At 40.2% G+C, this 25,264-nt stretch overlaps 1 long non-coding RNA gene across 1 annotated transcript; it reads right to left on the reverse strand.

The window, feature by feature from the left end:
* Window positions 1-1,903: 1,903 nt before the first annotated feature.
* On the reverse strand, window positions 1,904-22,335 carry LOC133993411 (uncharacterized). Its single transcript, XR_009927059.1, has 3 exons — window positions 22,154-22,335; window positions 15,307-15,441; window positions 1,904-2,000 (listed from the first exon to the last, which is right to left on the reverse strand). It is a non-coding gene; the product is annotated as an uncharacterized LOC133993411 (long non-coding RNA).
* Window positions 22,336-25,264: the final 2,929 nt, after the last annotated feature.

Here is a 25,264-nt window from a genome sequence, read left to right on the forward strand (position 1 = left end):
GATGCCAGGAGAACGTCACCTGCCTGACTGCACTTTGCCAACTGTAAAGTTCAGTGGAGGTGGGATAACGGTATGGGGTCGTTTTGCAGGGGTTGGGCTAGGCCCCTTTGTTCCAGTGAAGGGAAATCTTCAAAACAAAGACATTTTGGACAATTCCATGCTTCCAACTTTGTGGGAACAGTTTGGGGAGGGCCCTTTTCTGGTGCAGCATGACTGTGCCCCAGTGAACAAAACAAGGTATATTAAGACATGTTTGGGTGAGTTTGGTGTGGAAAAACTTGACTGGCAAACACACAGTCCTGACCTCAACTCCATCAACAGCTTTGGGACGAACTAGAACAGAGATTGCGAGCCAGGCATTTCTGTCCGAATTAACCCCAGGTTTAACTGCCTGGAAAACCTACTGTCATGGCCTATTCATTAGCCACAGATCATTGTTTTATTTGCATGGGCTATTTGCCCACGTTCACAGTCACATTTAAAGCAGAAAAATTAAGGACCACTGTCAAGTCAACTGGGAAATATACATCAGACATGATGGCATTGTCTTAACTACTAGTAATTTATGAAGTGCTCCTTTTTCAGAGCCAGACATGGGAAAAAGTAGAAAGAGAGAGAGAGAGACTAAAAAGAAATTAAGGAAGAAGGAGACCTGGCAGCGGTGAAAGTGACAGCCCGGCATGCAAATGTGCCCATCTATCTTACTGGGGAACACTGAGTGTGCTTTATCTCATCTAGAAGGAGCAGTTCATCTCACCTAGACAGCCGTTTGGATGCACTAAACTTAAAAAGTAGCACCTCTAAATTGGATAGCAATTGTGCAACTGTACAAATGTTCAGGCTTGTTCACCTCAGATAGCCTCCTCTGCTCTTAGAGCACGTGTATGTCAGCAGTGATATGAACCTGAGCTGCATGCTAAACTAGCTTCAGTAATGGTTCAGTTCATCACCCCATTGACTTCACCTTACTGTATTTAAAAGATCATGTAACATAGTGTATGTGTGCATGGGTAAGTGGATGTGAATGTGTGTATGCAAGCGTGCATGTACACATGTATTTTGTAACAAAATAAGCTTTTAAAATAATGACTACGTCTCTTTCCTTCTTGCTCTCGGGTGTTCAGAGGAAAGCAGATTGGCAGCTACAACATATTGGCTGAAATGACAAAACAAATCACCCTCATCTGTTTAAAGAGGAGAGGCTTTGAAACTACAGCAGATTGCATCAAATATGCTTGAAATGCGAAGCCTTGGCTTGCGTACCAGCGTTTGTGATTGGCCAAGAAACTAGTTCTAAACTTACTTTTTATCTGTTAAATACAATTTAGGGTCCTAAGGAGTACACACCTACATATGCACAGATGGACATTTGTACAAATATACAAACCTACAGTATGAACACCAAATACATTTACTCAAGAACAGTAGTATATGCACAGATATGTTCACCAAGCTGCTTGACTTTTCAGCTTCACTCACTCTGTGCTTTCTCTTACTGTAGATCACAACTAACCAAGGCAAATAATTTTGGAGCAATTTCTTACTGAAGGTACACAATACATTTACCTTCCAATAACTTCAAGAGCATGTAGATTAAGTGGCTTTTATGAAACTTTTGATTTCTTACAGTGTTGCAGTTAATTACTTAGTCTCAGAACAGAAAGTGTTTTCACTGCCTGGATGCACAACTAATCTGTACATTAACTCTGTGTGCCTATTAAGTCTATTTGCCTATTTCTGACCTTCTCATCCATTGCAGTCAACTCCTAAATGAAGTATGAAACACTTCATGCTCCTTCTGTTTTAATTAGTCTGCATGCATGTTTGCATATGTTTTTATGTACCTTTGCAAATGATAACAGTAAAAAGGACAGACAAAAGCTGCACGCAATGACTGATTCACCAATAATTCTCAGGACTTTCTTACCTGTTATAAAAGAAAGCCTTCACATGTAGCCTTAGTCATTTCTGTCAGCATCCTGTTCATCCGCCAGATTTTTCTGCATACATAAAGGAAGAAGACAGATGTGAGGAGGCAGCAACACCACAGCACAGCCAATAACCACACTGGAGAAGCTTCAGTGCAGCATCTCTGTTTTGTTTACTAGAGCTTCATCAAGAGTTGCTGAGAACGGCTGCAGCAGTCACAACACTGCTGCCTGAATCACCTTTACTGTTTGACATCTTGAGAAAAAAAAAAAAAAAAACCTTCATAAAATATCAGTTTATAAAGGTGAAGGCAGAGAACAAGGTTAGGCAGCAAGAATCAGCAGTAGAGGCAATGTTTTAAATGGTTTGAGCGAAGAGTAGCAGTGGCCAGGGCTGGTACAGCAGACTGTAAACTGTCTGGGAAGGTCCCAGAGGGCAGCGTGTGGTCCAAACAGCACTGACAAAGTTGCAATGCTGCAGTATAAAAATATCACTGATAAATGACCAAATAAACAAGCATGACTAGCATGGCTCTTTTAAATGTAACCAATCATGAGAAGAAATGCGCCAGGATGTGTACTGCTTACCACCTCTGTTAAACATTTTCCTGCATGAAAACCCAGGCTTTACATTTAATAAATGCCAAAGCAACACTTTGTTTCCTTGTTAACAAACTTAACATGAGCATGTTATTACTCCCCCATAAAATTTGCATTGTTTGATTCATAGTTTGGCAGAATTATGCGTTTTATGCATGCATAGTGAAAATGTACTGCACTTACTTCACATTTGGTTTTGATATTATTTCAAACAGGCTTTTAATTTAAACTTTGGGTTATGAGATGCTAATATGAGACTGTAGTGATTGAATTACAGATATTTGGCAGCACAGCTGAGAGACAATGTAAAACAGGTTTCAGTTGAGTGCTGTCAACATAATTATGTTGCATTATGATGATAGCACTTCACTGCTTAACTAACTTGCACTCGTGGTGTTTTATATGACATACTCTGAATGCATGCTGTATGTTTGCTACATGCTATGTACCAATGTACATTTAATATGAAATGATAGTTGATGACAGAACATCACATATAAGCAAGTGTTTAAATAATTTTTTTATTGTAGGAAAAGACAGCCTCGATTCTTTCACAAACAAATTAATCATTTTATTTCAATGATGGGTAAAATTTGACCTTCTACCTAAAAGTGAATGTTTTAGGCTTAGCGTATTAAACTAGAAATGCCAAATTAGGCTCCCAGTAATATGAATGGTCAAGGCACAATGACATAAAGTATCATGTAACTGTGACGCCCCAGTTCGATTTAATCTGTGGTTCCTTAATAGCCATCTCTTTCACCCCGTGTTTCCTGTCAACTATAAATTGAAGAATTATAAAGCATTTAATAGTATTTAATATATGTTTTCCACCATCAGTAGATTTGTATTAAAATCATAAACCGTTAAAGCCATAAACAACTATAAACAGAGGAGAAATCTCCATTCAGAGCAATTATGTGTTAATATGAACAGCAGAAATCATCACCACTTCCTCTAAATCTAAAAACACTTAACAATAATCAACTAAAAAACTATTTGTACGGAAAACAAATTAAATGCTGAATTAACCTTTGCAACCATCAACAAACCCTGAGACACTCAACATTTATGGATTTGGCCAAGATGAAATGCAGCAGAATAAAACCTGAATCAATGAGTGGATGACAACTGTATTTCTGTCTAAGAAGAGACACTGAGAATGATGAGTGAGTTTAGGAAGCACAGTGTTGTACTGATGGACTTAAGAGGGACATGACTGTGTATAATCAAGTTTGAGACCTCCCTGAGGACTCTCGTCATGCACATTATATTTATGACATCTATAAGCGTGCAATGTTTGATTTATGACTGTTGAAGTTGTTGGCTCTTCGCTGTTGCAAAGCTATGTGATCCCCGCTAGAATAAAGGGTACCCGTGTGAAAACAATTACTTTCTGTAGGGACAGCATGTGTTCTCCTCTGCATCCCACAAAAGCTCAATCTCAAATATGATCCTATTTTTTGTCAAAACAATATATCAATAAGCTCACATCTCATGAAATATCGCTGCCTGAATGCCACCTCCTGGCAACAACTAACAGAAGTATACTTCTCCTAAATATTGGCCAAGATAGAATTTATTTCTTAAATTAAGAAAATTGAAACAATGCTTTTAGTTCTAAAATCTAATGTAATGGACCAAAAATGCACCACTAAAACTATTTTTGGCCAGTTAGGGATGATTTCCTACGCTAAGATCCTTGATAAATACGGACCCAAGTCCGAAAACAGGGAAGCGTCTTACTAGAATATTACAAAATGTACTTATAATCAAGTCATGTCAGGTAAAGCCAATTTTGTTTATATATCGCCAAACACAAGTTATTTCAGGGTACTTTTCACTTAGAGCGGGTCTAGACCTTAGTCATAGACCATACATAAAATAAAGGCTTAAATTTCCCTTTGTTAAAAAGCCCTGGCCACCATTTGACAATTTATGGTTTGACCTATTACACCCCTTTAAACTATTACCTATAAAGACCAATGACTTAACAGAGATGCATTAATGTTCTTACAAAAAGCAGTGGTATTTCCTGTGGATAAAAAGCAGACTGGAAAGCAATTACACTTTTTAATGTTAGTCTTTTTTCTTTCCCTTTCTTTTTTTGGGTATCAAAACATTAAGTACAAGAAACACAACAAAAAAGGACTTCTTTAGCAGAGAATTTCACCAATAAATATCATTGCAGAAAGTAATTCATTAAACAGCAAGAAGCTGTTAATGCACTTTTGCTGAGAAATCATTTTAATGAGGAGTGAAGTACATTTAAATGCTAATTGTTGCCTATTATTTTACAAATAAAATAAAAGTCCATTTGGGGAAAGTGAACACACTTGATGAAGGTGAAAGGATGAGTGATATGCCCACACATGGCAAAAAATTACTCATCTCTCTCTAATCTGATCGTAACTACCTCATTCATTGCTGCTTCCTCTGTGCACCATACTACTAATGTAAACACCATTAGATTAGCTGTATGTGAACAACACATGTAGATTCATTAAAACCGACTGTAGCGCATGTGGGAAAATATGTCACATGATCCACTCTGCATTAGTGCAGATGTAGCTATGCTTAAGGCCCATGTCAACAGAGAAAAGTGAACACCTAAGCATAATTTACCAAATGGAGGGCTTTGGAGGGAAACAGCCTCTGTCCTGCAACTCTTCCCTCTGCTCCAATAAATCAGCATCATTGTCACTGACAACTGGACAGGCTCCAATTTTAAAAAGGCATTTCACCATGCCAAGCTAGGGACACATAAAACGTATACCTAAACATATTCCTGTCTTGATTTTTCACTGCTATTCATATTTGCCAAGTGTTAAACTGCTTTTGTTGTGGGAGCCTATAACTTCAGAATGCACCCAATACTGTACGGACATGATTTATTTGCACACTATAAATTAATGTAGCTCTTTCATTCTACGCTCTCCCCCACCCCACCTCTCATTCTGATAACCTGAAATGGCTGGATACTGGATAGAAGCCTGCATAAAAAGCTGATGTTAATGGAGTTGCATGCGCGCAGCTGCATTCATGCATGGACACGAGCGCGCGCCGGTGCACGAACAGAAGCATTCACTGAGCAAGTGAACTATAGAATATTTAAAATGCCTAAATTAAAACAAATCAAAGACAAAACTAATACACACATTATGTATATGCTTTTTCGTGTTTGCATGCATGTATTTTCCGACAGAATTAAGTAAAAAATATGTTATATGACAATTATTTAGCTTTTTGTCTTTAATAACAGGATGTTTTTGTCATGTGAATTTTCTACATCACATTAAAATATAACAGAGACCATAGTATATACTGTTTTTGATGGATTCTTGGTTTTCATAGCACCCTAAATCTAACAAATCTAGACTAGTGTAGGTGGTTATGTATCTTTCCAAGTTTGCTCCCATGCTGGGGTGGGTAACAAGGGGTGTGAATCTTTGGGATTCTAACAATATGAATAGATTCTGATTCGATTCTTGATTCAAAAGTGATTCTCAATTAAATGAATAGAAAAGGTATCCTTAGTCCACTGAAAACAATATGAAACATAACTGGCAATTAAGATAAATGGTCCATAGCCTTTTCATTTTAAAAAGTTCACTGTATTAATTAATGAATTAATTAAACTGAAAGCATCTTACAGTCTCCTTCCTGTATGAGAATAACAAACTGAGGGGGAGGCAGAGTACCCCGCTGTGTTGTTATTAACATCATGTCTCCAGCTGTGGAAAGCAAATCTCTGCTGCACTGTTAGCTCCGGGGAAAGACATCGCTGTCCAACACACTGAGTGAGCGCAGGTTGTTTAGGTGAAACAGACTGAGCACCAAGTTATTTCTTCACCTCAGATTTGGTTTAAGCTTGTTTACTTCTGCAGTTTGTGTTGGTCAGCTGTTCTTGTTTGTTACTGCTGGAGTTTGCTACTTCGCTGGCTACGTGGGCTATGACCTGGCATAGAAAGTTCACAAAATAGGCATTAAATCAAAAAATGCTTGTTGCTGTTGCTTTTTTGAAGATGAACTAGATAACAAGATAAGTCTAGCATGTGCGTGCTGCAAACTGTTCACCGTTTTCATTACATCAACATCACGTTATAACTAACACTTAGGAAATACATTTTTGACATTTGTGAATCAATTTAATCATGGGAGATAAGTATTGAGATTCTTATGTGCATTTTTTTTACCCACTCCTATGTTGAATGTCCTCCGTTTATACATGTTCTGCCTTACAGTTGATTGGTGGAGTCCAAACTCTTAGGAAATGTTTGTTTAATAGGGATGTATCCAAAGGGGTAGGGTGCGATGTGAGCTGGGCAGCGGCCGAAGGCGGTGGCAGCGGCCTTGGTGGGGGCCTTGGCGGTCCGATCCTCGGCTGCAGAAGCTAGCTCTAGGGACGTGGAATGTCACCTGTCTGGCGGGGAAGGAGCCCGAGCAAGTGCGCGAGGTTGTTAAGTTCCGGCTAGATATAGTCGGCCTCACCTCGACGCATAGCAAGGGCTCTGGAACCAGTCTTCTCGAGAGGGGTTGGACTCTCGTCCACTCTGGAGTTGCCGTTGGTGAAAGGCGCCGGGCAGGGGTGGCAATACTCATTGCCCCTCGGCTTGGCGCCTGTATGTTGGAGTTTACCCCAGTGGATGAAAGGGTAGCCTCCCTCCGCCTTCGGGTGGGGGGACGGATCCTGACTGTTGTTTGTGCCTATGGCCCAAAAGTCCCAAAAATGGTCCTATAGGGCCTTTTTGGCCTGTGGGACTCCGGAGGCAGCAGGCAGGTACCGGCAGGCCAAGCGGGGGGCGGCTGCGGAGGTCGCTGAGGCAAAAACCCGGACATGGGAGGAGTTCGGTGAGGCCATGGAGAACGACTTCCGGACGGCTTGGAAGAGGTTCTGGACCACCATCCGGCGTCTCAGGAGGGGGAAGCAGTGCACCGTCAATACTGTGTATGGGGGTGACGGTGCCCTGCTGACCTCGACTCGGGACGTCGTGGATCGGTGGAAGGAATACTTCGAAGACCTCCTCAATCCCACCGACACGCCTTCCGGTAAGGAAGCAGGGCCTGGGGACCCGGGTGTGGGCTCTCCTATCTCTGGGGCTGAGGTCGCCGATGGTGGTCAAGAAGCTCCTCGGTGGCAAGGCCCCGGGGGTGGATGAGATCCGCCCGGAGTTCCTCAAGGCCCTGGATGTTGTGGGGCTGTCATGGTTGACACGACTCTGCAACATCGCGTGGACATCGGGGGCAGTGCCTCTGGATTGGCAAACTGGGGTGGTGGTCCCTCTTTTTAAGAAGGGGGACCGGAGGGTGTGTTCCAACTATAGGGGGATCACACACCTCAGCCTCCCTGGTAAGGTCTATTCGGGGGTACTGGAGAGGAGGGTCCGTCGGATAGTCGAACCTCGGATTCAGGAGGAGCAATGTGGTTTTCGTCCGGGTCGTGGAACTGTGGACCAGCTCTACACCCTCTGCAGGATCCTTGAGGGTGCATGGGAGTTTGCCCAACCAGTCCACATGTGCTTTGTGGACTTGGAAAAGGCATTCGACCGTGTTCCTCGGGGGGTCCTGTGGGGGGTTCTCCGGGAGTATGGGGTATCGGACCCCCTGATACAGGCCGTCCGTTCCCTGTGCGACCGGTATCAGAGCTTGGTCCGCATAGCTGGTAGTAAGTCGGACTCGTTTCCGGTGGGGGTTGGACTCCGCCAGGGCTGCCCTTTGTCATCCTGTTCATAATTTTTATGGACAGGATTTCTAGGCGCAGCCAGGGCGTTGAGGGGTTTCCGGTTTGGTGACCTCAGGATTGGGTCACTGCTTTTTGCAGATGATGTGGTCCTGTTGGCTTCATCAGACCGTGACCTCCAACTCTCACTGGATCGGTTCGCCGCTGAGTGTGAAGCGGCCGGGATGAGAATCAGCACCTCCAAATCCGAGTCCATGGTCCTCAGCCGGAAAAGGGTGGAGTGCGGGGGATGAGATCCTGCCCCAAGTGGAGGAGTTCAAGTACCTCGGGATCTTGTTCACGAGTGAGGGAAGGATGGAGCGGGAGATCGACAGGCGGATCGGTGCGGCGTCTGCAGTAATGCGGGCTCTGCAAAGATCCGTCGTGGTGAAGAGAGAGCTGAGCCGAAAGGCGAAGCTCTCGATTTACCAGTCGATCTTCGTTCCTACCCTCACCTATGGTCATGAGCTTTGGGTAGTGACCGAAAGAACGAGATCGCGGGTACAAGCGGCCGAAATGAGCTTCCTCCGTAGGGTGGCTGGGCTCTCCCTTAGAGATAGGGTGAGAAGCTCGGTCATCCGGGAGGAGCTCGGAGTAGACCCGCTGCTCCTCCGCGTTGAGAAGAGCCAGATGAGGTGGCTCGGGCATCTAGTTAGGATGCCTCCCGGACGCCTCCCGGGTGAGGTGTTCAGGGCACGTCCCACAGGTAGGAGACCCCGGGGAAGACCCAGGACACGCTGGAGAAACTATGTCTCTCGGCTGGCCTGGGAACGCCTCGGGATCCCCCGGGAAGAGCTGGACGAAGTTGCTGGGGAGAGGGAAGTCTGGGCTTCCCTGCTTAGGCTGCTGCCCCCGTGACCCGACCCCGGATAAGCGGTAGAAGATGGATGGATGGATGGATGGTATCAAATAACTGATTTGAATCAGAAAATCGGTTTTGATTTAAACGACCTACATTTGTGGCTGAAGAAAATTGATTACTGATGTAACTGCTGTACATTGTACAGAGAAATAAAAAAAAACCAGAAGGGTTCACAGGCAGGTGGTGATTCAGTGTGTTGATTAGAAGTATTTCAGACACTAGTGGCTGTGAGGTTTCAGTATTTACAGACCAAACTGATGTTGAAGCGCGGGGTGTAAAAGTGCACCGCAGCAGCACTAACACACAGTATGAACACAGATCGGAAGCCTAAATGATCCAATAGCTTTGATGTTTTTTATATTATAATAGAGAACAAAGTTCCAGCATCTTTGTATGATAATGAGAGACAAACCTATCAAAAGAAATCACCTCTGGTTGTCATCCTGCTCCAATTTACAGCACATCAGTCCATAGTGAGAGAGGAGCAAAGCTGCATTAAAATAATCATCTGTCTGTTTCCAAAATTAAAATAATATTTGCAGGTTTTGAAGTTTTACTGGAAATGTCACGCTGGATACAAATTTTGCCTTAATTCTCGTGTGTTGGCTGAGCACTTATGACATTACAAAATGAGACAAGGGATGTCATTTTAATTGTGTTATTGTAATTTTCTACCTCAATAGCTCATTGTTGTCTTAGGTGAGCCTAGACAGAAGTCTCTCTAAATGTTTTATTTCTTTCACCTCCTTTACTAGTTTCATTGGCTCTAATTTGTGCCAATAATGAAAATTTCATATCAAGTTTGTTTTCATTGTCAGAGGGGCTTTGCAAAGTTCTCAAGCAATGTATTACAGTAATAAACACAATGACATGGTTCTGAACTGATACAAGTCAAAAGTAACAAAAATGACCAAAACGCTTGTTCCCTGGTCTTTTATAAAATATATCTATCTCTTTTGCTGGAGACATAGCACACCTCCACAAACCTGCGTTGTGAAGCTCAGACTTTGACAGTGAAGACTCAGATTTCCCTTCTTTAAATAAGGCAGGACGTCCCAGACTCAAACCTAATTGTCATCCCATTAATTGAAACACCTGACTCTAATGAACTGATAATCACATACTTTTGTCGCACATAAATATGTGACACTGGATCATTTTCCCCAAATAAAAATTCATTCATTTCAAGAAAAAACTACACTGACTAATTTGTGAGGAAGCACTTACGCAGAATTATACTGTCTGACAATGGGACATATCAAATCAGGACAGATGTTTAAGTCCAAATTAACAGCCCCTTCATTATCTGCAAAATAAATCAATAGCTGAACGTGGAATCACTCAGTTAAAAATCCTTCAGATTTGGGGCTGCTATTGCTCAGGAGGTAGCGGATGCTCCACTAATAGGAAGATCGGCGGTTCCATGTCTCACAGTGAAGATACTCAGTCCGCATGTCTAAGAATCCTTGGGCAAGATACTGAACCCCAAATTGCTCCCGAAGGCTGAGCCATCATTGGGTGAGTGTGTGTGTGAGACTGAGCATTAACATTTTGTCCTAATGAGCAGGTTGGTGCTTTGCATGGCAGCCTCTGCCATCAGTGTAGAATGTGTCTGAATGGGTGAATGTTGGCGTGTAGTGTAAAGCGCTTTAAGTGGGTGGAAGACTAGCAAGGTGCTACAGTGCCTTGCAAAAGTATTCATACCCCTTGAACTTTTCCACATTTTGTCACGTTACAACCACAAACTTAACTGTATTTTATTGAAATTGTATGTGATAGACCAACACAAAGTAGCGCATAATTGTGAAGTGGAAGAAAAATTATGTGGTGTTCAAGATTTTTTACAAATAAAAATCTGAAAAGTGTGATGTGCATATGTATTCAGCCCCCTTTACTCTGATACCCCTAAATAAAATCCAGTACAACCAACTGCCTTCAGAAGTCACCTAATTAGTAAATAAAGTCCACTTGTGTGTACTTCAATCTCAGAATAAATACAGCTGTTCTGTGAAGGCCTCAGAGGTTTGTTAGAGAACATTAGTGAACAAACAGCATCATGAAGACTAAGGAACACACCAGACAGGTCAGGGATAAAATTGTGGAGAAGTTTAAAGCAGGGTTAGGTTATAAAAACATATCCCAAGCTTTGAACATCTCACGGAGCACTGTTCAATCCATTATCCGAAAATGGAAAGCGTATGGCACAACTGCAAACCTACCAAGACATGGCTGTCCACCTAAACTGACAGGCTGGACAAGGAAAGCATTAGTCAGAGAAGCAGCCAAGAGGCCCATGGTAACTCTGGAGGAGCTGCAGAGATCCACAGCTCAGGTGGGAGAATCTGTCCACAGGACAACTATTAGTCGTGTACTCCACAAATCTGTCTTTAATGGAAGAGTGGCAAGAAGAAAGCCATTGTTGAAAGAAAGCAATAAGAAGTCCCATTTGCAGTACAAGCCATGTAGGGGACACGGCAAATATGTGAAAGAAGGTACTCTGGTCAGATTAAACCAAAATTGAACTTTTTGGCCTATATGCAAAACGCTATGTGTGGCGGAAACCTAACACTGCACATCAACCTGAACACACCATCCCCACCGTGAAAAATGGTGGTGGCAGCATCATGCTGTGGGGATGCTTTTCTTGAGCAGGGACAAGGAAGCTGGTCAGAGTTGATGGGAAGATGGATGGAGCTAAATACAGGCCAATCCTGGAGGAAAACCTGTTAGAGGCTGCAAAAGACTTGAGACTGGGACGGAGGTTCACCTTCCAGCAGGACAACGACCCTAAACATACAGCCAGAGCTACAATAGAATGTTTCAGATCAAAGCATATTCATGTGTTAGAATGGCCCAATCAAAGTCCAGACCTAAATCCTATTGAGAATCTGTGGCAAGACTTGGAAATTGCTGTTCACAGACACTCTCCATCCAATCTGACTGAACTGGAGTAATTTTGCAAAGAAGAATAGACAAAAATTGCAGTCCGTAGATGTGCGAAGCTGGTAGAGACATACCCCAAAAGACTTGAGGCTGTAATTGCAGCAGAAGGTGGTTCGACAAAGTAATGACTCAGGGGGGCTGAATACATATGCACGTCACACTTTTCAGATTTTTATTTGTAAAAAATCTTGACCACGACGTATCATTTTCCTTCCACTTCACAATTATGCGCTACTTTGTGTTGGTCTATCACATAAAATCCCAATAAAATACATTTAAGTTTGTGGTTGTAATGTGACAAAATGTGGAAAAGTTCAAGGGGTATGAATACTTTTGCAAGGCACTGTATATAAATGCAGTCCATTTAACTTAGCCCCTGCCACATCAAGTGATAATGTACTCTCCTAATTTCATTCAGATCGAATTATCGATGCTCTCTTTAACTAGGAACGCAAAATTCAACAAAGTGCAAAGCAAAAGGTTATAAGCATTAGTTAACTAAGGCCCGTTTGCCTCTTCAATGTGCCACAATGATGAGTGGGACTAATCTGGATGCAAAGCTACCTTATCTTTTCAGTTTCTCCCAACACAGACAAGCAAAATATACAATAAGCAACATTATATAATTGAAATAAAACTTAAATAATTTTTATTACCTTTTTTACAGACAGAAAAGATCAATTTGTATTTACTTCATGTAATTTACTTGGTACATTTACTGCAGTGTTGAGCTGCACAAACGTTTGGACAAGTAGTGTTTTTCTTTTTAATCTGGGCTATTTTTCTTGTGATATTGTGGTAATACACTCTACAGGAAAGCCAATCCCACAAAAGGACAAGTTATGGTTTTAACAATTAAATGTTTGTGGGCACTGCACCCTCGAAATTAACCAAGCAAACAAGTTAAATATTCATTAAAGCAATTTAAGATTATAAAAAACAGTATTTTTTGAAAAACTCCAGTCCTTTTGAAGTACATTAAAGAGCTTTCAAATAACACTTAGGGGTACATTAGTAGTGGTTTCAGGACAACATTAGCTCCAGTAAAAGCTTATGGGTTTTTGAGAGTAGGAGTATTTATTTTACATCTAAAACATGTCAATTGAAATATCTCTCAGATATACCACTATGAACATATATGGTAGTATCGATATCTGATATGAGTTTAATTAAGCTGTTCGAAAGGATGCAAAAATTCTTACATCTCAATTGCTCTTTTTAATAAAGATTGTCATTTCAGATGTCACTGGTATAAATAAATGATTATAATGTAACACAAAGCTGAAATTCTGTGAAAATCCTGGCAACACAGCTGTGAGGAAGATCAATATCTGAAATCGAAGAGGCGGATAATGATCTCAAACTCCTCTGGGAGGCAAAATTATGACGAGACACTGTTAACACATGAAGCTATTCAATAAGGCTTTAAGTTACTTCTAGATTAGATTTTAAGCAGAGGAAAGCTAACAATTAAGTTATTAATACATTTATTTCATATTTGTCAATATCAAATAAGGCAGTAGGAGTTATAATATATTGTGGAGGGTGTAGACACTATACGTAGACAAGTTTGGAGCCTTGACAAAGAGGAAAAAATGTGAAAAGGACAGCAACTGCCAAGATATCACTATACATCACAGCCTCAATGGGCTCTTACAGCTAATCAAGAGTCCCTTTCAATGGAAAACGCAGCCTAGTCTCAAAGTGAATTGCTGATTTTCAGTAAACTTTTGACAAGGCCTATTACACAGACGGATCGCTGTTTTCACCGGGAAAACACAGACCAGCTGAACTGAGCTGTGTTTCCTGTCAAGTGTCCCTCACCAGCAAGTTCCTCTTTAAAACACACTTCAGGCAACGCATATCTGATGAGGGGTCTGCTTTTTTCGACAGGAATTGCCATGTCGCAGAGTGCGGTTACCTAATCACAGCGCTAATGATCTATAACGCGTAGCTAAAAGAGGTAGGCTGTTGTGGTGTAATACAGCTTCCACCTCATTAAAGAGAGCATCTCATAAGAGGAAGCAGAGTTTCAAGGAGCTGGGCTCAGTATCCTCACAGCTTACTCACACTGATTGATATTTTCTGTTATACGCATAAATAGGATCTAAATTGCCGATACATAATTAATTTTTCTCAAAACAGCACAACGATGATAAATCTCAGTATTACCATTTGCCGATGGGAACACGAGGTCACATCAAGGATGAAACAGGAGTAATTTTCCCTACGACACAATTCTTTGGTGCTTATGGTCAACAATCGTTACAGATATGGCTTTTCAGTAACTTAATATATTTCCTGACTTGGATTTTTTTCCTGACAATAATGTGACAAGCCCTGCTGACACTCTGTCAGACAGCTCCAAGATGCTGTGTAAGACAAGCAGCTTCACAGATGAACAGCTGACACAACACAAAACAAAAAAAGTGAAGACAGAGGCAGAAACATATCCAGATACAACCAAGACCAGATTCAAGGAGCCAATCTATGTCTGAGTCAAGGGACTCCTGCAGCACAAAATACCATGCCATCATTCAGGAAGCTGCGTAATCAAAGATTGATATCTTAGTTTGCACAACTAAGGTCCCTTTCTCCCCAGCAATTAATACTGCACTAACATTAACTTCTCGTCTAAGGGGGGGAGATCTGAGTCATCTGTTAAGAGGCAGATTATCTACAATGCTGACTATTAGCAAAATCCTATTCATAAACCACTGAAAAGTTGGGCAACATTTAGACTCATGTGCATGGGGTGACTGACGGTAGCCAAAGCAAAATAGGGCATTACCAGGAAGGATACATTTAGTATTGTCTTCAAGCAAATTCTTAAAGCTATTAAAAATTAATAGTACCTCTTATGCAGTGTGAAGTTAGTATCTAGAGCAATAGAGCTGTGCAGTTATATCCTTGGTAATATAATAATCATAAGCTTGGTTAATGGACCTGTGCCAATGTACAATAAATGCAGTGAAACTGTGAAGCGGAAAATGACTTGAATCATAAGCTGAATTACGATTCTCCATTGAATCCTGCTTTCTAAATACAATTACCACTTTTTTTCTAACACAGTAATGGTTTTACTGCTCCAAATCTCTGCTGATGACATTGCAGTCACACACAAAAAAAACTCAATCCTCAAACCCCTCGCTAAATCTGATTAGAGCCAGCTTTGGTGACAGAGAAGAGTGCAAGGAGGGGTGAGGGTGGGGGTGGGGTGTGGTGCTGGGAGAGATGGTTTCGAAATCGCTCACTTTTTCTCCTTTGGCACATTGCCAAAACAGTGGTATCCACAGTATAATGTCAAAGGCAGAGCACAGGGAGGCAGGTGAGGCCGAGTTGTTGCTGACTGATAGGAACTCGACAGGGGAGCGGAGGGTTGCTTTGATCTGGAAATATACAGAAAACATTACCAGAAAACATCTTTCTTTCTTCATGTACAGTGCAATCCTTATCCACACTGACAACCATAGACTACTGAGTATTTAAGCAGACACACACACACACAAAAATGCTCTCTACTCCGTCTTTGTTTACACATTTGACATAAAATCATGTATAAAAGAAATCTACTTTTCACTCTACTCAATTTTGTTAAACCACAGGTGTTTTTTTATAGTGCCTGTCCCCCTCTGTAACTCCTACAATGGTGCTTTGAGAAGGACTGTGTCAAGAGGATATTGCTGTATGGCTGACTGAAGAGTTGTACAAGGAGAAGAAATCGATTTTGTCTGGACAGAACGGGAAAAAAAGTGTATCAGGGAGCACTGACGGTATGTTCTGAGTTTTTTTTTTTCTTTTTAAATTCAGTCCAGCATTGGCTTGACCTTAATGTGATTAGAGGTTTGAAATGGAGAGGAAAGAGGAAAAGCTGGAGAGGCAGGAACAGAAAGACGAGCGGACAGATAGATGGCATACAGGTGAAATGAGAGTGGGTTGACTGGGTTGGGTTTGAGGGTTAGGAGAATGACAGACCGGCTGCCAGGACCGCAAGATAAGGGACTTCAACAGATGCGGTAAACAGAGCTGTAGATGACTCAATACAGGGCTGCCAGGAAGTAAAGTAATGAGATGCATTTGATCAGAAGTACATCCAAGATTCAGGATGTGCATTCAGAGAGAGACAGGTAAGTTGGAGTTCAACCTACAGTCTGACAGAAATATTGGCAGGTAAAAAAAGTGAAGTGATCCAAATGTATACGAGCCAACTGTGTAACATCTACGAGAGAAATGAGATGCGATGTAGTAAATGCCAATAAAAGTAAGAGTTTTACACCAGAAAAATAGTATTAATAGAATAACAGTTACTACAGTTTATAATACAATTCAACAATAAAGTGTTATTAACACCACAATTAAAGCAACATCCTGCCTGCCTCAATACTTCAAAACCAATTATTACCACATGTGATGTATCATTTTAGCTGGAGCCCAAGCAACATTCAGGCTAATATTACCAGCTGTTGAATGTTGTAATGTTCAGCTTTTGTTCAAACAGTTTTAGCAGTGGTGCGGTTGAATTACACGGTATAGTCTACAATCATTGATATAAATGAAGCAGACAAAATATTTGAAATACCATATCATCAAATGTCTTGTTTTGTCTGACCATCAGTTCAAACCCCCAAAATATTCGACTTACTATGATGTGAAATGAGAAAAAGCAGCTAATCATTACTTTTTGAAAGCTGGAATCAGCATAGATTTGACATTTTTCTGCTAGATAAATTACTGAAGCGATTAATTGTTTATCAAAATAGTTGCCAATTAATTTTCTCCTGATCGACTAATCATTATGACTTTTTTTGTTGTTGTAACTCTCAGATAATCAGTATTTGTATTGGTCATGCCCCAGTTACACCTTGTATTCAGCAGAGGACACGTGCAGCTGCCACTACACCATCAATTAATTGCACTGCCAGCCCAATTATGCATATTAGGGCAAACTTGTCTCCAGAGGAATGTTCATTTCCAACACTTGCAGTATGTTCCCCATTAATATGACACACATCTGCATTATTTACTGAAGTCTACAGTGCTGACTTTTCACTTATACTAATGTATATAAGTCTTAATTAACCAGGCTTGCCCTTATAGCATTTTGTTTGACAAGAGCGCCGATGCAATTTCTCATTTAAATCACCACCGACGAGTAAAATCTACACAGCTCCTTAAACTGGTCTGGATTACTATGGCATTGTTCCCACCCACATTTGGGAAAAAAAATTTTTTGGGGCAAAACACCCCACAGTTGTCCCTTATCATGTATACTGCTGTAAGTGGCCCCACGAGACAGCACCCTAGGCCACTTTGCAGACTGCTCCCATCAGTCCAGGCAGAGGTCCAAGAGGACTGGCTAGACCCAAAAGAAGCTCACAGGCTCCCTGCTGCCCAGGAACAGCCTCTCAGCTCGCCTCATAATTATTCTGTTGGCCCTTTTAAGAAGCCAGAGACTCTCTCCCCTGCTCCATTACTCACATACTGCCAAAGATACTGCATAGAGGCTCCCCAGGCTGCACCATCACACGACTACAACTGTGTAGGTAGAGGCACAAATGTAAACAGAGCAGGCTTAAGTTGAATTTTAATGTCAAACATTCCCTTGTTATAACACACAGAGAACGATTAAGATGTTTTTCTTCCAACAAAACAGCTCCAAGCTTTTAACTGAATGCAGTATAAACTGTTTGATGTGTTATCAGATGTGACACATCTGTATATGCTCAACAAAAGCTGAAATGGCTGGACTTGTGGAGTGTGTTTATTTTGGAAGTAAAGTTATGGTTCTTTCTTTATATTTCTATCACTTAATTATAATGAATAATAATGTTGTGTCAGAAGAAGAATTAAAAAACTCTGAGAAAGCATTATGTTAAAGCTGCAGCTATTAATCGGTTCATCAATTAGCCAATCAATCAACAGAAGATTAATTGGCAACTATTTTGATAACTTAATAATTGTTTTAATCATTATTCAAGTAAAAATTACATCATTTGCTGGTTGCAGCCTTTCAAAAGTGAGGATTTGAAGCTTGTCTGTGTTATACATGATAGTAAACAGTTTATCAGACAAAACAAGATGTCTCCATGACCTCTAGGAAATGATAATGATTTTATACTATTTTCTGACATTAATGAATCTAGAAAATGATCAGATTATTTTTTTATATCGAAAGTATGAATTATTTGAAGCCCTGTTTATAATTTTAAATATTTTATAACTGAAGTAGCTGTAAGACATACAGTATAATTTCATATAAATATTTATGTTAATGAACTAAGTAACACGTTTTGCAGTGTTGAAAGCATGTTGACAGATGGGGGCTTGATGATCTCCAGGTCCCCACGGTCAAGCATAAAATAACTCTGGCATAGGCTGAGATGATGACATCACCGGGGACCTATTTCTCACACATCAAACATGCAAACCAGCCATTCATATTCGCTGAAAAAGAAGCAATTTAAAAAGAAAATGAGTCAAAACCTGTCAACCGTCATATGTTAACCTGTCATCCCATAAGCCACACCTGACAAAGTGACAGGACATTTTAAAATACCATTTGAATATGGCATGAAGCCACCACATTGCAACATATTACAATCTGCTGCATGTCACGGTAGCAATTATAATCCTATCCCAATATGACAATGGCATTTGCTTTTAATTAGGTTATTTGCACAGCGATTAAAGGTAACATACAGCCAGTGCGATGAAAGACAGACTTATATAAGATGGAGAATATCTCATAATGTTGAGTACTACAGATTTATGGGATTAGATATAACTGTGAAGCCAGTCAGCCCATATGTTATATTTGAGACAATTGGAGACCTGTACTGAATCCATAAATCTGTGATAATTAGATACATGAGGGAGTTGTACATCTAATAAAGTAGAGGAAAAAAATAGACATGCATCACCATCATATCACCAATATCAAAGTTAAAATGGGGCCGATCTTGCCGATAACACTACAAACTATGTATACATGCACACTTGTACAGATTATTAAACATTTTAATGTAATAAACCCTACAAGAGATGCAAAGGGCTTCATATCCGCTATCAGTGTGTTTTTGTGATCTATGATACAATTATTGTTGTTTCTAAATGTTATTTTAATTACAGGTCACAGTTGCTCACCCTTATTTACCTTAAAATAGAGTAATATCTGAAATCCACTCAGGAGTTCCTGAGGGTCTCTCGACCCCTCTATCAGAACCTTTAAGGGATAACCAACCCTAATACTAAATGTACACAGCATCCAGCTGTGTCACCATGTCAATGTGCACTGGAAATGATTCAGGCGCAGCACATCTGTTCTTTAGCACCTATAATTGATCGTGTTAAAGGTGTTTTTGCTATGTTTTTTGTGTTTCTCAGGCAAAAATACACATTTGGAGCTCATTTAGATGTGGGAAGAGATGCAAAACATATCTGTCATCACGATGTCATAAATGAGAACAAATCTATTCAACTTCACTAAAACACAGTTCTCTCTCGTTCTCTCTCTCTCAAAGTTGTTAATGCACTTTAAGACAATTGCTGGTTAATACATTTACCTACATTCACTTGTGAATTAAATGTTTCAGAAGAGTGGATGCTGGATCCAGCATGTGATGATATCCAAAAGAGCCATGTCTGAGACACTTCGCCTAAAATGGCAGCAGATTATCTTTGGCAGCTGTGACAGAGCCAAAACGTGATGTAGCCAGATCCTGTGTACATTGACCGTAACAGCTTGTCTACACATGAAGCGTTAGAGCCTCATTTTTCAGTTGTCCGTCTGCTGTACATCTGACGCTCCTATTTAAATCAATACAGCACTCTATACAGGTCACGAATTGGCTTGCGTTTCACTCAGTGATAATGTGTTGGGCACTGAGCACTGCCAAAATACAGGTGACCTACACTGAATACTGTGCCTGAACGCACCCTCTGTAGACCCAGGCGCAGGACTGAAGCTGCAGCACTTTCTGACACAATGATTTGCACAAAGGTGTGCTGAAGGGTAGCACATTAGAAAGCAGAATTAGGGGAACGTTTACCTCTGTTGATCAATAATAAAAAAATAAACTGAGTGTAAATGCAGAGGTAATACATTTCAAACCACAGCATGATTGTGACCCTTGAGGAAACTGTGTGAAGTACCCTGCCAGTGGAGCAACCACTCATTACATAAGTAATGCCATTTGTTCACTAACCACACAATGTTCTCATGAAAATTAGTTAAAAATACATCTAAATTACAAACTTGTGAATTTCAGAGCCTTTAATAGTCCAGAGCCTTATTGCAGTAAGTCAGGAGGACTCAGGAGGAGGTCTGAAGTTCATGGTGGAGTGGCTTTATATATTATGTGAGCTTCCACAGCACTGCAGAGCCTCAAACAGGAGGATATCAGGAGGAGAAGTGACTGCACTGGAGGGGTGTGGGCTGAGGGAAAGGACACAGGCAAAGGAGAGCTACATACAAAGTGTTGTATTGTTCAAACAACAGCTCCATCTAGTGGTTTGTCCAGGTCAAATTAAAAACTAGGAATAACTGAAAGGTTGGCGTTTTAAGCAGTGCCTCTTGCTCTAAATTGTTATTCCTTGTTTTGTTTTTCGGGATATTCCATTCTCATCTTGTGGGTGGAGCTGCTCTGTTGGTGTGAATTAAGCTTTTTAAGCTGCGGAAACCAAATTTGGGTCTTGTGTTCAAGCTGCAAGGTCAAAGATTAACCAACTTCCTACTGTCCTGAAAAAAATGTCACTTTGAGAATGATAGACTCAAAAAATTCACAACAATGCTCACACGCTCCCTCTCACATACATACAGTAAATCTTTGGAAAGTTAAATAAACTAAATTTAACCATAACCAATGAGCTTTTTCCCCAATTCGGGACATGGTTTTTGTCCCTAATAGGACAAGATGTGCCCAATTAACTGGTCTTTAGTTTAAAATGCCCTGAAACTACTGTAAGTGACACACACACACACACACACACACACACACACACACACACACACACACACACACACACACACACACACACACACACACACACACACACACACACACACACACACACACACACACACACACACACACACACACACACACACACACACACACACACACACACACACACACACACACACACACACACACACACACACACACACACACACACACACACACACACACACACACACACACACACACACACACACACACACACACACACACACACACACACACACACACACACACACACACACACACACACACACACACACACACACACACACACACACACACACACACACACACACACACACACACACACACACACACACACACACACACACACACACACACACACAGTTAAGTTAATATAATATAAAACCATGAAACATCATCTATGGTCAACTGTCTTGCACATACTGATACAACCACAATTACTTTGTAGGTTAAGTGCCTTGACGAGCAGTGGAAATAAATCTTCATAAAGCCACAGCTGGATGAACACAAAGATAAATGAGACACTGGTGTTATTGCCTTCCTTTTCATATTTGACAAAATACTATATTTTTAAGGGGATTTTGTCCACTTCCACAGTCAAGAATTAACTTTTATGCTCAACCAAGTAGCCATTGTTGGTCATTAACTAATTAGCAAATAACGACCCTTCACAATGCAACAAATGTAGCACTGTGAATCAATTTACATGTCTTAATCGTTTTTTATTGCCACTGAGTGAATTTGTAATGTAACTCAAATGAGATTGAATGGTAGTTAACTTTAACAGCCTGTGGACTGATTTCTACCTGAGGGACCAAAGGATGTGACTTTTTTACATGCTATTGAGTGCCTTGCCTCTCTCCTATTTACTTCAACAAACAACTGGCACAACAGGACAACAAACGGTTAGGTTAGGTTAGGTAACTTTATTGGTCTCCACCAGGGAAAAATTTAAACGGTGCTATAGGAGTAGAAACAGTCTGCAGATATAACACATTTCACAACAAAACACCCCTACACACAAAGCTAAAACAACATTATTTCCTTACCAAATGAGCAGAAACAAGCTCCAGAGTGACAGTCAAATATAGCTTACCTCGTTGGGGTTTTTTGTTGGTTGTCCAAGGGTCATAATAAGCACCCATTTCACAACAAAACCTCAGTGCGTTGCTCTCTGGACAAAGCCTGTTGATCCCCGGGTTGCAGCACATTGCTAGTTCACCTAGCCATCCGGTGTTTGGTTAAAAAAAAGTACATTTGGCAATAAACAAAAAATGGCTGTTGGTTATAGGACAGCGCAACAGTAGCCTCTGTGTGTGTGTGTGTGTGTGTGTGTGTGTGTGTGTGTGTGTGTGTGTGTGTGTGTGTGTGTGTGTGTGTGTGTGTGTGTGTGTGTGTGTGTGTGTGTGTGTGAGTGAGAGAGCAAACCTGTGTTGACTGCAGCTCACAGGTGTCACTAATGAGAAGAACCTTTAACAGAAAAAACACAAGGTACAAGGTGTTATGATCATTGTTTGGGAGTAACTAGTTTTACAAAAATTACAAAATAAATGTAACTGTAATCCGTTACAGTTTCTGAGAAAAAATGTGTAATTAAATTACAGCTACTTATGAAAATGATGATTATAAAGGGGGTTACATCTGGAGTCAGACCTTTAAGATTTTTTTCAGGGCGATTTTTTTCCTCATTATTTAATATTTAATATGTTACTGAATACATAGATTGCTGTTTTTAATTATTTTAAATCAATATTTTTTTTTTTAATATTTTATAAATAAGTCATGATGTGGGCTTATTTTGAGCACACATGGACTTAAATGTTGTCACAGTACCAATTAAGTCCATGCTAGACTTTTGACTTTTTTCATAAAATATATTTTATATTCCAAAATCAAATGAGATAAATCTTGCTTTAAATCACTTATAAATCATGTCAGTATCCATGAAAAACACCTGATTTTGGAGGGCTTAATGTGTTAATTTACCCCAACAGTTGAAAACATCCATTAGAAAATTTGAAAAATAATCAAAAAGTCATCAAATGTAATAAGTTACATTGGATTGATTAAGTAATTGAAATATGTACATTACTTATAACATTTTAAATAGGGTAACTATTAATCTGTAACCTATTACATTTCCAAAGTAACCTTCCCAACACTGGTTATGATGACAGACATACAGTGTCTCATGTTTTTGTATGAGTAAAGTAACCACCTGCTGTTATTTCTCAAAAACGAGGTATCATTAATGGTAGGAACATGGCAACATTTGAAACACCCTGCAGGCAATTTGACAACACTTACCCCTGTTTGAAGACATGTTCTGATTTCTAAAATACTCTTTAAAGCAAATGGAACCAAAATAAGACCTCTGCTGCATAATGCAGAATATGTGAATATGAAATGTTTCTACCAAATTGTAACAATAGATCTAAACTTATTAGCAGGTATGGTGTTATGATCTGTTCTAAAGCCAGACTGGTGAGGGGTTAATAGAGACTCTCTAGTTCAGAATGACTTGAGTTGATTGTTACTAATGATTCAAGAGTTTTAGCCAGATAAGGCAGTGTTGAAATAGAGCTGTAATTATCTAGGTTACTTTTTTCTCTTCCCTTGTGCGAAGGTAAAACATGAGTCATGCCAGTTAAAATAGTTAAGTTAAACTTTGTGTTACATTCTCTGTGATTATGGAGCCAAGAACTTGAAAGGAAAAGGGTTCAAATAGACCTTGCAACCTGCTTTCTTTAAGTCAGTAGCTAGAAGAGCTTCAGTAATCAGTAGGAGGAGAAGGGGATGGAGCGCAAACTGAAGGGCAGTTTACTATATGTATAGAGTTATCATTGTCAATAAGAGGCAGCCCTACAAAACCATCATCATAATATATATATTTGCAGAACTAGCTGATCCCATACACTCGTTTTTAAAAATGTGGACGGCTGCAACAAAATGTTTGTTAAAAGCTGCACATATTTCTTTTTCCTAAGTCAATATGATATTTCTGGAATTGACATGAGTGGGCAGAGAAGAAACATTGCTCTTAGTGGAGTTTATTACTTTCCCGAATTCAGATGGATTTGACCAAGAGCTGGAGAAGGATGTTAAGTAATAAACAGATTTAGCTTTTCTCATTGAGGAGGTGCATTTATTTCTTAGCTGTCTAAAGGCAAGCGAGTGCTTGGCTGGAGCAGATTTGATAGTTCAGAGGTGAACCAGGCGCTGGTCCTATCTTTTATTCTTAATTTCTTGAATGAAGCATGTTTATTAACTACTGAATTGATGATAGGCCTATTTGAAAAATGATCAATGCTAATTCAACACCCAGGATTTCTGTTGTATGAAAAAGGTTGCTATTCTGGAGCTCATTGTGACAAAGTGGGTGAGAGCCTTTGTCCCCAAACACGTTTGTGCCATCTCTTATTAATTTCACTATACTTGTTGTGTTGTTTGTTTGGACCATAAGTTAAGTTTAGTAATCAAACTTTGTTTTGTTTGTCAGGTTTGTTTGTGTTTGCATATTTGGTTATAAATTACATCTCAGCAGACTTTTGGTTAAAATAAAACACACACTGGTATTAAGTTGAGTTAGAGTTTATTGGTTTAGTTTAATGTCACAAGTTTAGTATTTTCTTTCTTTGTTATTCATATACTTACATGTGCTCAGGAGACAAAGGGAGGAGGTGGCCTATGTTTCCTTGATTTATAGACTGGTGACATCATTAGTGATGTCACTAGGGAAGAACCATGTGGAGGGGTCTTAGAATTATTGTACCACATAATAAGGGGGGTTTTGATTTGATTTAAGTTTAGTTGCAGATGGACTATAGGGTTGCTCTATAAAAGTGATGCCATGTGACTGTGATGTAAATGTTAATCTTGTTGGTGCTTACCTGTTTCAGGAGGGGATCAGGACTTACCTGATGAGTGGTATAGTCCACCTTCATGCAGAGTGCAGGCTGATGAGAGTGCTATATAAGCAGTAGCTTTAAGACTGCTCAAGGAGAGACTGCTTTGGTAGTGTAGCTGTGTACACATTCCTTAAACTTGATTTCAGTTATACTTAAGTTGAGTTAAGTTAACTGTTTAGTTTTGTTTTGTATATCTTTCTGGTTACACCTGTAACACTTTGTATTATAATAAATGACCATGGGACAACTGATCAAGCCTTCTGTGTCTGCCTCCTACTAAAGAGCGTACCACTTTGGTC

Source organism: Scomber scombrus, chromosome 2, assembly GCF_963691925.1.
Source record: "Scomber scombrus chromosome 2, fScoSco1.1, whole genome shotgun sequence".
Classification (NCBI taxonomy): domain Eukaryota; kingdom Metazoa; phylum Chordata; class Actinopteri; order Scombriformes; family Scombridae; genus Scomber; species Scomber scombrus.